Raw genomic sequence first — 12,360 nt, 5'->3', positions numbered from 1 at the left:
AATAATAAACCAAAATAGAATAAACAAAACAAAATAAATAAATAAAAATTGTTGGGAAAGCCATGTGATGTAGTGCCTATGCATGCTGGTCATATTTTGTTAGGAAAGCCATGGCAATATGATAGGAACGTGATCCACGATAAGTTAAGGAACATGTACAGTTTGAAAATGATGGAAAAACAATCAAACTTGCTCCTTTAACTCCAACACAGGTCTATGGTGACCAATTGAACCCGCGGGAAAGGAATCCCTTGAACCCACAGTCAATTTGAAAATACCCCAAGAAAGCCAAAATCAAGTCAACGGATGGAGAACCTAGACCCAATGAGAACTCGTTTCAAGAACCTAGATTATATTAAAATCTAGACCCGTTGAATAACCCGTCTCAAGAACCCAGATTACAAAGGAGGAACACCACAAAGGTTGTGATTTACCTTTGATAAGTTCAAAAGTTCAATTAAGAACAAGAGGAGTAAAACTCAACTCACAATGAATAAATTCATCAAATTTTATAAACTTCATAATCTGATTAAAATGAGGCTACATAGAGTATTTAAAGGAAAACCTAATGAAACCCTAGCCAAAATAAACCCCCATCTTCCAAAAGTACCCCTGGATGAACAGTGCCGCGGCTACAGTGCCGAGCTACAGTAACTCGGCTACAGTAACCCTAACCCTAGTTCAATAAAATAATAACTTTCCCAACATGCCCTTGCATAAGCTCCCTTAAGTGCTTCCCATAATAAACTCAATTATTCTAAACAAATAAAATAAGTTCTTTAAATGAATTAAATAAGTTGAAACCCTTCAAGAGCCCAAAGCCTTTAAGTCTTGTTGTTGCCATCTTCATCCTTCAAGCCTCATCTTGAATGTTGGGCTCTTGCTAAACTCATCCCAAGTGGATTGCATCAATCCTTGCATTGTCTCCGTGATCTTTAAGACTAGGCCCATCATGGTTCCCATCATTCCCCCTCTCCTCAAAAAGATTCGACCTCGAATCTCCACCTTGGTTCCCATCAATCCCCCTCTCCTCAAAAGGATTCAACCTTGAATCTCCACCTGGATCAAAGGGAAAAACGTTAGTAATATTATCATTAATTTCATATGCAATATCATCAATTTGTTCAAGAATTTGAAAAGATCCATCCAAGCTACTCATGTCGTCAACAGGTAAAGGCATTAAATCAAAAGGAGTAAATGGATTAGGGCTATAAACAATTGCGAAAGGAAAATATAAAGTGGTAGTATGCATGGTCCTATTATATGCAAACTCTATAAATCTATCCACAACCATATAAATAGAATCTCTACTTCTTTCTTTCCTTGGCAGCCCCAAAACAGAGTCCATATATGCAAACTCATTGAAACGCAAATGATACTCCTGTAAACGTTCATGCAACAAGTCAATGTATGGCAAATGATACTCCGACAAACGTTCATGCAACATGTTAATGAATGACAAATGATACTTCCACAAACGTTCATGTAACACGTCAATGAAAGGCAAATGATACTCCCACAAACATTCATGTAACACATCGATGAATGACAATTGATACTTCCACAAACGTTCATGCAACACGCCATTGAAAGGCAAATGATATTCCCACAAATGTTCATGCAACACGTCATTGAAAGGCAAATGATATTCCCACAAATGTTCATGCAACACGTCATTGAAAGGCAAATGATATTCCCACAAATGTTCATGCAACACAACAAAAGTCTTCCTTACACTAAGGTTACCCAACAAACCAGCATGTCTATCACACACAAACAACTTATGCATTAAACTAGTAGGTACACAAAATCTAATATTTCTAAACAAGTACCAATCTAGTTTATAGAACTTACCAAAAGATACTTTCTCACATGTCCCATACACACTAGCAAAGTCATCATCATTAGCATGCAATCCCTTATCATATTCAAATCTCAACAATTTTGCATAAAAAATGAAGACAAGGACATACCTTCTTGCTAAAGCATCAACCACAAAATTTTTCATACCTTGTGTGTATTTGAATACATAAGGAAAAGTCTCAATACAATCCTCCCGCTTAGTATGCATTCTAGTCAACAACTTACCTTGTCCCTTTAAGTGTGTCAATGACTCTTGTTTTTCCAAGAAAGGTCGATTAAGAATTGTCGCACCTGGCATAAAATCAATGTAGTGCTCTATCTCCCTAAAAGGTGGCAATCCACAAAAGACACCACTAGGAAACATGACCTCATATCCCTGCAACAAAGAGACAACAATACTAGGCAAACATACGTCAAGTCCGTTAGGATTAAGACTCGCCTTAGCACAAAAACTCACTTTTCTCTTTGTTTTTCTCTCACTTTCTTCACACTCTCTTTTCTTTCCACTCTTTTTTCTTTTTCACTCTCTTTTTCATAATTACTTTTCAACTCATTCTCTCTTTTGCTTAAGGTTTTAGTCTCACCCTCTTCTTTTTTCTCTCTCATTTTTCTGTCTTTCTCCATTTCGGTCTCACTGTTTCTTTTCTTCTCAATCTCACCTTCACTCTTTCTTTTCAGCACAATCTCACTTTCACTGTCACCTTCACTCTTACTATTAAGCTCATTCACACTTTTTCTTGAGATTTCAGCCTCACCCAAATCTTTTCCCTTTGGTGGTTCGGTCTTCTCCTTTGCTACAACTTGATCATTTTTGTCCCACTTTGGTTTCCAAGAAGTACTAGAAACCGAAGTATACCTTGATGTACCCTTTCCAAAAAGCCGTCTCTCCACCTTCATAGCCATGTGCACCATGTCCTCTACCTCCTCATAATGTTGCAACTCAACTACATTGGCTATCTCCCTATTCAACCCCCTCAAAAATCTTTTCATTATGGCCTCCCGATCCTCCACTACATTAGCCCGAATCATAGCCACCTCCATCTCCTTATAGTAGTCCTCTACACTCCTAGTCCCCTGAATAAGATTTTGTAATTTTTGGTAGAGGTCTCTATAGTAGTGGCTAGGTACAAATCTCCACCTCATGATAGCTTTCAACTCTCTCCATGTTTCTACAGGCCTCTCAAAATTCCTCCTCCTATTGGATACTAATTGATCCCACCAAATAATCGCATAATCAGTGAACTCAATTACAGCCAACTTCATCTTTTTCTCCTCACAATAATTATGACAATCAAACCCCAACTCTATTCTTTTCTCCCACTCTAAATAAACTTCAGGGTCAGTTCTACCTTGGAATGATGGTATTTTCATTTTGATGCTTCCAAGGTTCTTATCTCGACCCCCTGAGTTTGCCCTAAGGCCTCTTCCATGCCTAACTCTTGATGCAAACCAAGAAGTTGGACATGCTAATCATACAAGTGGGAATTGAGCTGAATTTGTACAAGACCCTTTGTCATTTCCTAGTGGCCCAATTACAAGACTTAGAGCCAAACGTTTCAAGGAAGCACTAAATGGGCTAATCCAAGAGAATTGGGCTGATTCTAAAAAGACCAAGATGGGCTCAAACAATATTCAAGACTTAATCCATGTCATCAAGGCAATTGAAGAGGCTAATTAGCACATAGAAATATGATGAATGGTCTGACCATTAAAGGACGTGAATTTGTTAAGTTTCAAGAATATTAAATAGGTGAATGAACTTGGTCTTGCCTGGGTACGTGAAATACATTGAATTTAGTCATTTAGTCATTTCTGGCTGCCTCTAGAAGTCCAAGAGGCCTAAATTTCGTGGGACTTGTTATGTTAATATTTGTGTTGCTTTTAAAGCTGTAGTTATGACTTTTCCTATTCTTGGAGGGTTGTTCCAAGTATATAAAGGGGTTATTTCGAGTTTTAATATCAGATTGGAAATTTCAGAAACTTATTTGTTTTTGTGAGGTCTTGTGTTCCTCTTGGTTCTTCAAAGAACTCCTTGAACTTATCAAGTTAATCTTGTGGCGTTCAAGCTCCAAACTTATCACCTTGATTCTGATTTCTGGGTGTGGCGTTTTCAATCCTTCGTAGTCTTGGTTCTCATCTAGTTGGGTGACTGGTCAAGGCTCAACAAATCTTGTCAATACGATCTTGGGGTTCCAAGCCATCATTGTTATCGGGTTTCATCACAATTGTTGGTGAAGTTCATATCATTTTGGTATCAGAGCCAGGTTCTAAGATAAGTTTGTCTATCTTTTATTTTCGTTCTATTTCCTGTTCTGCTGTTTAAAAAAAAAAAAAAAGGGTACACGATTCCAGTAAGAAAACTTCTTCCTTTCAATCTTGTATCTCACCTTATTCAAGTACTTGAACTTTTGATGAGTTTTGGTTGTTTATTTTCTGAATTGCTGCTGGATTATTTTGAATGAGTTTCTTGAAGTTCGATTAAGAACTAAAGAAGACACAGAAGAGTGGAAAAAGGCAAGAGTGCGAGACCATATGAGGGTAAAAGCCGTTTAGAGTGAAAACACGAGTGCAAGTGTATCAATTCTTGAGTGAAACACGTGAGGGAGTGCTTGTGAGGATTCTAACTTTGTTTGCAGATTTTAAAACATGTCTAATAATCAAGAAGAAGACACAACCGAAGAATTTCGACAACCTCCAGTTCCAAACCTCCAAATGCAAGCGATGTTAGGGGAGATGAGGCGTATGTTGAGGGCTGAATTAGAACCTATTCACGAAAGGTTGGACAGGGTAGAAGCGGAAACTCCTAGGGGCCAGCAACATGACATCCACAATAGGCAGCATGGTGGGCGTGGTCCGTGGCGGAATGTTGATGGAGAGGCGGAGTCGGAGGAGTTTGATGAGCAATATTTGAACCGAGGCAGGATTGAGCGTGGGTATAGAAATAGAGAAGCTAGGATGGGTAGGCCTAGGAGGGATAACGATTTAGGAAATATAAAGATTAAAATCCCATCTTTTCAAGGTAAAAATGATCCTGAAGTTTATTTGGAGTGGGAAACTAAAATGGAGATGGTTTTTGATTGTCACAACTACTCAGAGATAAAGAAGGTTAAGTTGGCTGCAATTGAATTTACCGATTATGCCATTGTGTGGTGGGATCAATTACTGATTAATAGGAGGAGGAATAGAGAGCCACCCGTGGACACTTGGGAGGAAATGAAAATGCTTATGAGGAAGCGTTTTGTACCCAGCCACTATTATAGGGGATTGTATCAAAAATTACAGAGGTTAATTCAAGGATCTAAAAGTGTGGATGAGTATTACAAGGAGATGGAGGTAGCTATGATCCGGGCAAATGTAGAAGAGGACCGGGAAGCCACCATGGCTAGGTTTTTGCACGGTTTAAATCGTGAGATTGCGGATATAGTCGAGATGCAGCACTATGTTGAGTTGACAGATATGGTGCATCAAGCCATAAAGGTGGAGGAACAATTCAAACGAAAGGGATTGGCTAGGAGGGGACTGCCTATGGCTACAACCAGCTCGTGGAAGACAACTCCAAAAAGGGACGAGCAGCAACAAAATAAGCCAAAATTTGAATCCTCTAAGAATGCCAACTTAAAGACCGCCACTACTTCAGGTACAATCGAGACTTCAAGTTCTAAGACACGTGATATTAAATGTTTTAAATGTCAGGGGCGCGGACATATAGCCAGCCAGTGTGTAAACAAGAGGGTGATGGTGATAAATGCCCAAGGAGAGCTTGAGTCAGAAAATGAGGAAGAAGTAGATAATGATGATATGCCATCTATGGAGGATGCTGACGATGAGCAAAATGCTGTGGTTGGAGATTTATTGGTTGCAAGGCGAGTTCTCAATGTGCAGGTTAAGGAGGAAGAAAGTAACCAAAGGGAGAACTTGTTTCATACTCGGTGCTTTGTAAATAACAAAGTTTGCAGTGTCATTATCGATGGTGGGAGTTGCACAAATGTAGCCAGCACTTATTTGGTGGAGAAATTGGCTTTAACTACCTTGAAACATCCTCAACCTTACCGGCTTCAGTGGTTGAATGAATGTGGGGAAATCAAGGTGACAAGACAAGTGTTGGTGGCATTATCCATTGGCAAATATGAGGATGAGGTGCTTTGTGATGTGGTTCCTATGCACGCATGCCATTTACTGTTGGGAAGACCATGGCAGTATGATCTGAGGGTTACGCATGATGGATTCACAAATAAGTATTCCTTCACTCTTAATAGGCAACCTATTACTCTTGTGCCATTAACTCCAAAACAGGTCAGGGAGGACCAATTAAAGTTACAAAGTTCGAATGAAAAAAAAAAAGGAAAAGGAAAGGAAGGCCGAAACTGAAAAAAAAGACTTAAAAAAAAAAGGAGAGAAAAACATTGATCAGAGTGAAAAAGAAAGAGAGAGGATTTCGGCTATAGTGAGAGCAAGAGAGGAAAAATTCAATTACATTGCAAAAAAAAGTGAGATCAAGAGAGCATTATTTTCACACCAGCCCCTTATTGTACTCATGTACAAGGAGGCTCTTTTATGTACTAATGATCTCGTCGGTGCTTTGCCGAGCAATATTGTTTCTCTTTTGCAGGAGTTTGAAGATGTCCTTCCTGAAGAGGTACCATATGGTTTACCTCCAATCCGAGGGATTGAACATCAAATTGATTTCATACCTGGTGCATCAATTCCAAACCGACCTGCTTATAGGAGTAATCCCGAGGAGACCAAGGAACTTCAGAGGCAAGTAAGTGAATTATTGGAGAAGGGGTTTGTGCGTGAAAGTATGAGTCCTTGTGCGGTTCCGGTGCTGTTAGTTCCCAAGAAGGATGGAACATGGAGGATGTGTGTTGACTGCCGAGCCATCAACAACATAACGGTAAAGTATCGTCATCCCATTCCTAGACTAGATGATATGTTGGATGAATTGTATGGTTCTTGTGTCTTTACAAAAATTGATCTTAAGAGTGGATATCATCAGATTAGGATGAAAGAAGGTGATGAATGGAAAACTACTTTTAAGACTAAATATGGTTTGTATGAGTGGTTAGTGATGCCTTTCGGTTTAACTAATGCTCCGAGCACATTTATGCGTTTGATGAACCATGTTTTGCGAGCATTTATTGGCAGATTTGTAGTTGTGTATTTTGATGATATCCTGATCTATAGCAAAAATTTGGAAGAACATGTAATGCATTTGAAATCTGTTTTGGAAATTCTAAGGAAAGAAAAGTTGTTTGCTAACCTCAAAAAGTGCACCTTTTGCACGGATAAGCTTGTGTTTCTTGGTTTTGTTGTTAGTAAGAGAGGAATTGAGGTGGATGAGGAAAAGGTGAAGGCAATCCAAGAGTGGTCAACGCCTACAACAGTCAGCCAAGTGAGGAGTTTCCACGGCTTAGCTAGCTTCTATAGACGGTTTGTGCGTGATTTTAGTAGCTTAGCCGCCCCTCTTACTGAAGTCATCAAGAAAAATGTGCCGTTTAAGTGGGGAAAAGAACAAGAAAAGGCATTTAGTCTGATCAAAGAAAAGTTAACTAATGCACCTTTGCTTGTTTTACCTAACTTTGCTAAAACTTTTGAAATTGAGTGTGATGCTTCAGGCATAGGAATTGGAGCTGTTTTGATGCAAGAAGGCCGTCCAATTGCTTATTTCAGTGAAAAGTTGAGTGGGGCAGCCCTAAATTACCCTACTTATGATAAGGAGATGTATGCCTTGGTGAGGGCTTTGGAAAATTGGCAACACTATCTATGGCCAAAGGAGTTTGTGATTCACACAGATCATGAGTCTTTGAAGCATTTGAAAGGACAGCAAAGGTTGAACAAACGCCATGCCAAGTGGGTGGAATTCATTGAAACATTTCCGTATGTGATCAGATATAAGCAAGGTAAGGAAAATGTGGTGGCTGATGCATTGTCCCGAAGGTATGCCTTACTTTCCATTTTAGATACAAAAATGCTTGGCTTTGAATACATTAAGGAATTGTATGCTCAAGATTCTGATTTTGGTGATGTGTTCAATGCATGTGAAAAAATGGCGTTTGGTAAGTTTTATAGGTATGATGGATTTTTGTTTCGGGAAAATAAACTGTGTTTGCCAATATGTTCTTTGCGCGAATTGCTTGTGAGAGAAGCTCATGGTGGTGGTTTGATGGGTCATTTTGGTGTAGCTAAGACTTTAGGAATTTTGCATGAACATTTTTTTTGGCCTCATATGAAACGTGATGTGGAAAGAATTTGTGAGAAGTGTATCACGTGTAAACAGGCTAAGTCTAAGTTGAAACCCCATGGTTTGTACACCCCTTTGCCAATACCTAGTGAACCTTGGACTGATATTTCTATGGATTTTGTTTTAGGTTTACCTAGGACTAAGAGGGGGAGAGATTCAGTTTTTGTGGTGGTAGATAGATTTTCCAAGATGGCACACTTCATTGCATGCCATAAAACTGATGATGCATCACATATAGCTGATTTGTTCTTCAAAGAAATTGTTAGGTTACATGGTATGCCTAAGACCATTGTTTCTGATAGGGATGCAAAGTTTTTGAGTTACTTTTGGAAGACTTTGTGGGGAAAGCTGGGAACTAAGTTGTTGTTTTCTACTACTTGTCATCCACAAACGGATGGCCAAACTGAAGTAGTAAATAGAACTTTGTCGTCTTTGTTGCGTGCTATCATTAAAAAGAACTTGAAAGCATGGGAAGATTGTTTGCCACATGTTGAATTTGCTTACAATAGAAGTATACATTCTGCAACTAAGTTTTCACCATTTGAAATTGTTTATGGCTTTAACCCATTGTCACCTTTGGATTTAACTTCTTTACCTTTGAGTGAACGTGTGAACTTAGATGGCAAAAAGAAGGCAGAATTTGTAAAGATGATTCATGAAAAGGCACGGCTGAACATTGAAAGGAGGACTAAACAATATGTCCATCAAGCCAACAAGGGACGTAAGAAGGTAGTGTTTCAACCAGGAGATTGGGTTTGGTTGCACTTAAGGAAGGACCGTTTTCCAGAGAAGCGGCGTTCAAAACTCCTACCTCGGGGTGACGGGCCATTTCAAGTAGTAGAACGCATCAATGATAATGCCTACAAGCTTGACTTACCAGGTGAGTATGGTGTCAGTGCAAGCTTTAATGTTGCTGATTTGTCTCCTTTTGATGTAGGTGATGATTTGAGGACAAATCCTTCTCAAGAGGGGGAGAATGATGCAAACCAAGGAGTTGGACATGCTAATCATACAAGTGGGAATGGAGCTGAATTTGTACAAGACCCTTTGTCATTTCCTAGTGGCCCAATTACAAGACTTAGAGCCAAACGTTTCAAGGAAGCACTAAATGGGCTAATCCAAGAGAATTGGGCTGATTCTAAAAAGACCAAGATGGGCTCAAACAATATTCAAGACTTAATCCATGTCATCAAGGCAATTGAAGAGGCTAATTAGCACATAGAAATATGATGAATGGTCTGACCATTAAAGGACGTGAATTTGTTAAGTTTCAAGAATATTAAATAGGTGAATGAACTTGGTCTTGCCTGGGTACGTGAAATACATTGAATTTAGTCATTTAGTCATTTCTGGCTGCCTCTAGAAGTCCAAGAGGCCTAAATTTCGTGGGACTTGTTATGTTAATATTTGTGTTGCTTTTAAAGCTGTAGTTATGACTTTTCCTATTCTTGGAGGGTTGTTCCAAGTATATAAAGGGGTTATTTCGAGTTTTAATATCAGATTGGAAATTTCAGAAACTTATTTGTTTTTGTGAGGTCTTGTGTTCCTCTTGGTTCTTCAAAGAACTCCTTGAACTTATCAAGTTAATCTTGTGGCGTTCAAGCTCCAAACTTATCACCTTGATTCTGATTTCTGGGTGTGGCGTTTTCAATCCTTCGTAGTCTTGGTTCTCATCTAGTTGGGTGACTGGTCAAGGCTCAACAAATCTTGTCAATACGATCTTGGGGTTCCAAGCCATCATTGTTATCGGGTTTCATCACAATTGTTGGTGAAGTTCATATCAGGTACTAAGCTCTTATTTTCCACTACTTGTCATCTACAGACTGAAGTAGTTAATAGGACTTTAACTCAGCTTTTACGCACTGTAGTTCATAAGAATTTAAAAACTTGGGAGGATTGTTTGCCATTTATAGAGTTTGCATATAATAGGACGATGCATACTACTACTTCATACTCTCCCTTTGAAATTGTTTATGGATTTAATCCACTTACTCCTTAGGATTTGATGCCTTTACCTGTTGATGGACAAAAGAAGGCGGAGTTGGTGAAGTCACTTCATGAGAGGGTACGACTTCAAATTGCCCAAAAGAATGAAAGGGTTGTCTCCCAAGCCAATAAAGGACGAAGGCGTGTCATCTTTGAACCAGGAGATTGGGTTTGGGTTCACATGGGCAAAGAAAGATTCCCAGCCCATAGAAGGACTAAGTTGCATCCTCGAGGAGATGGACCTTTCCAAATTCTTGAGAAAGTTAATGAAAATGCATATAAAGTGGATCTTCCAGGTGAGTATAAAGTTTCTGCAACTTTCAATGTTTCTGATCTTTCTCCGTTTGATGTAGGTGAAGATTCGAGGTTGAATCCTTTTGAGAAGAGGGGGGGAATGATAGGAACCAAAGTGGGCCTACTCTTAAAGATCCTTTGCAAGTTCCAGATGGGCCAATTACAAGATCAAGGGCCAAGAAGATCAAGGAAGCAATGCAATGATTGGTGCAATCCACTTGGGATGAAGCCAGCAAGAGCCCAACACTCAAGATGGGTCTGAAAATTAAAGGGACAAGGTAAGTTGTTGACTAGAATGCATGCTAAGCGGAAGGATTGTTTTGAGATTTTTCCTCACGTATTCAAATACATACAAGGTGTATGAAAATATTTGTGGTTGATGCTTTAGCAAGAAGGCATGTCCTTGTCTTTATTTTAGATGCAAAATTGTTGAGACTTGAATAAGATAAGGAATTGCATGCCAATGACGATGACTTTGCTAATGTGTATGGAACATGTGAGAAACCCTCAATCTCTTTTTCACTCTTTCTTTTTTTATCACTCTCATTTTCACTCTTTCTTTTTGAGCAACCTCACTTTTTAATTTCAGTTGGTCCTCGTAGACCTGGCTTGGAGTTAAAGGAGCAAGTTTAATTGTTTTGCCCTCCTTTTCAAAGCTGTACATGTTCTTGAACCCATCATGTGTTACTCTCCTATCATACTGCCATGGCCTCCCCAACAAAATATGGCCCGCATGCATACGCACAACATCACAAATCACCTCATCTTGATACTTCCTGATGGGAACCAGGATGAGCCTAATCTTAAAGATCATTTGCAACTTCCAGATGGGCCAAGTAGATCAAGGAGATAATGCAAGGATTGATGCAATTCACTTGGGATGAGTTTAACAAGAGCCCAACATTCAAGATGGGGCTTGAAGGATGAAGATCCAGTTTTAATTCATTTGATCAGCTATGGAAGAGGGCAAAGACAAGACTGGGTCTAGATTCTCCATCCTTGACTTGATTTTGGCTTTCTTGGGGAGTTTTCAAATTGATTGTGGGTTCAAGGAAATTCCTTTCCCGCGGGTTCATATCACTTCCCACTAGAAAAAGTAACTAATACTTGTTTATCCACCCTAACCTCTCCACAATCATTCAACCACTACAATTTGTATGGTCTAGAGTGTTTTAAGGTTGGTAAATTCAATTTCTCAATCAAAGTGGTGCTAGCTACATTAGTACAACTCCTCCCATCAATGATCATACTACATTCCTTATTGTTGACATGGCATCTAGTATGGAAAATGTTCTCTCTCTGTAGCTCTACATCATCCACCTTAATGTATGCATTGAGAGCATGCCTGGCAACAAGAGACTCACCTGTCATAGGGTTTACCACTCCATCATCATCACTAGCATCAACCAACTCGGGCACCACATCACTATCATCCTCACTCTCAGTCATCACCTCCCCATCGTCACGCATAATCATCACCCTCCAATTTAGACATTGAGAAGCAATGTGCCCTGAACCCAAACACTTAAAACATTTGATATCTCTATTCCGTGAAGGTTGGGATTCTACCTTGGGTTTGTTGCTAGTTCCCTCATCTTTTCCCTTAGGTGGTTCGGTATTTCTCTTTGCTTCAGTTGGATCATTCCTATCCCATTTTGATTTCCAAGTAGTGCTAGAAACTGAAGTGTACCTTGCTGTCCCTTTTCTCTTTAATTGCCTCTCCACCTTCATAGCCATGTGCACCATGTCCTCTATCTCCACATAATGCTGCAATTCAATTACATTGGCTATGTCCCTATTCAACCCACTCAAACATCTAGCCATGGTGGCCTCTCGGTCCTCCTCTACATTAGCCCGAATCATCGTCACCCTCATCTCCTTATGGTAATCCTCCACACTTCTAGACACATGTGTAAAGGTCTCTATAGCAATGGCTTGGAACAAATATCCGCCTCATGAGAGCTTTCAACTCTCCG

The 12,360-nt window shown here is 39.5% G+C and overlaps 1 pseudogene; it reads left to right on the top strand.

Moving 5' to 3' along the window:
* Positions 1 to 4,404: 4,404 nt before the first annotated feature.
* Positions 4,405 to 9,223, top strand: LOC118346320 (annotated as a pseudogene).
* The last annotated feature ends 3,137 nt before the right edge of the window (positions 9,224 to 12,360 follow it).

The sequence above is a fragment of the Juglans regia genome, unplaced genomic scaffold (assembly GCF_001411555.2).
Source record: "Juglans regia cultivar Chandler unplaced genomic scaffold, Walnut 2.0 Scaffold_757, whole genome shotgun sequence".
NCBI classification, from domain to species: Eukaryota; Viridiplantae; Streptophyta; class Magnoliopsida; order Fagales; family Juglandaceae; genus Juglans; species Juglans regia.
This window is presented reverse-complemented; position numbering and strand designations above follow the sequence as displayed.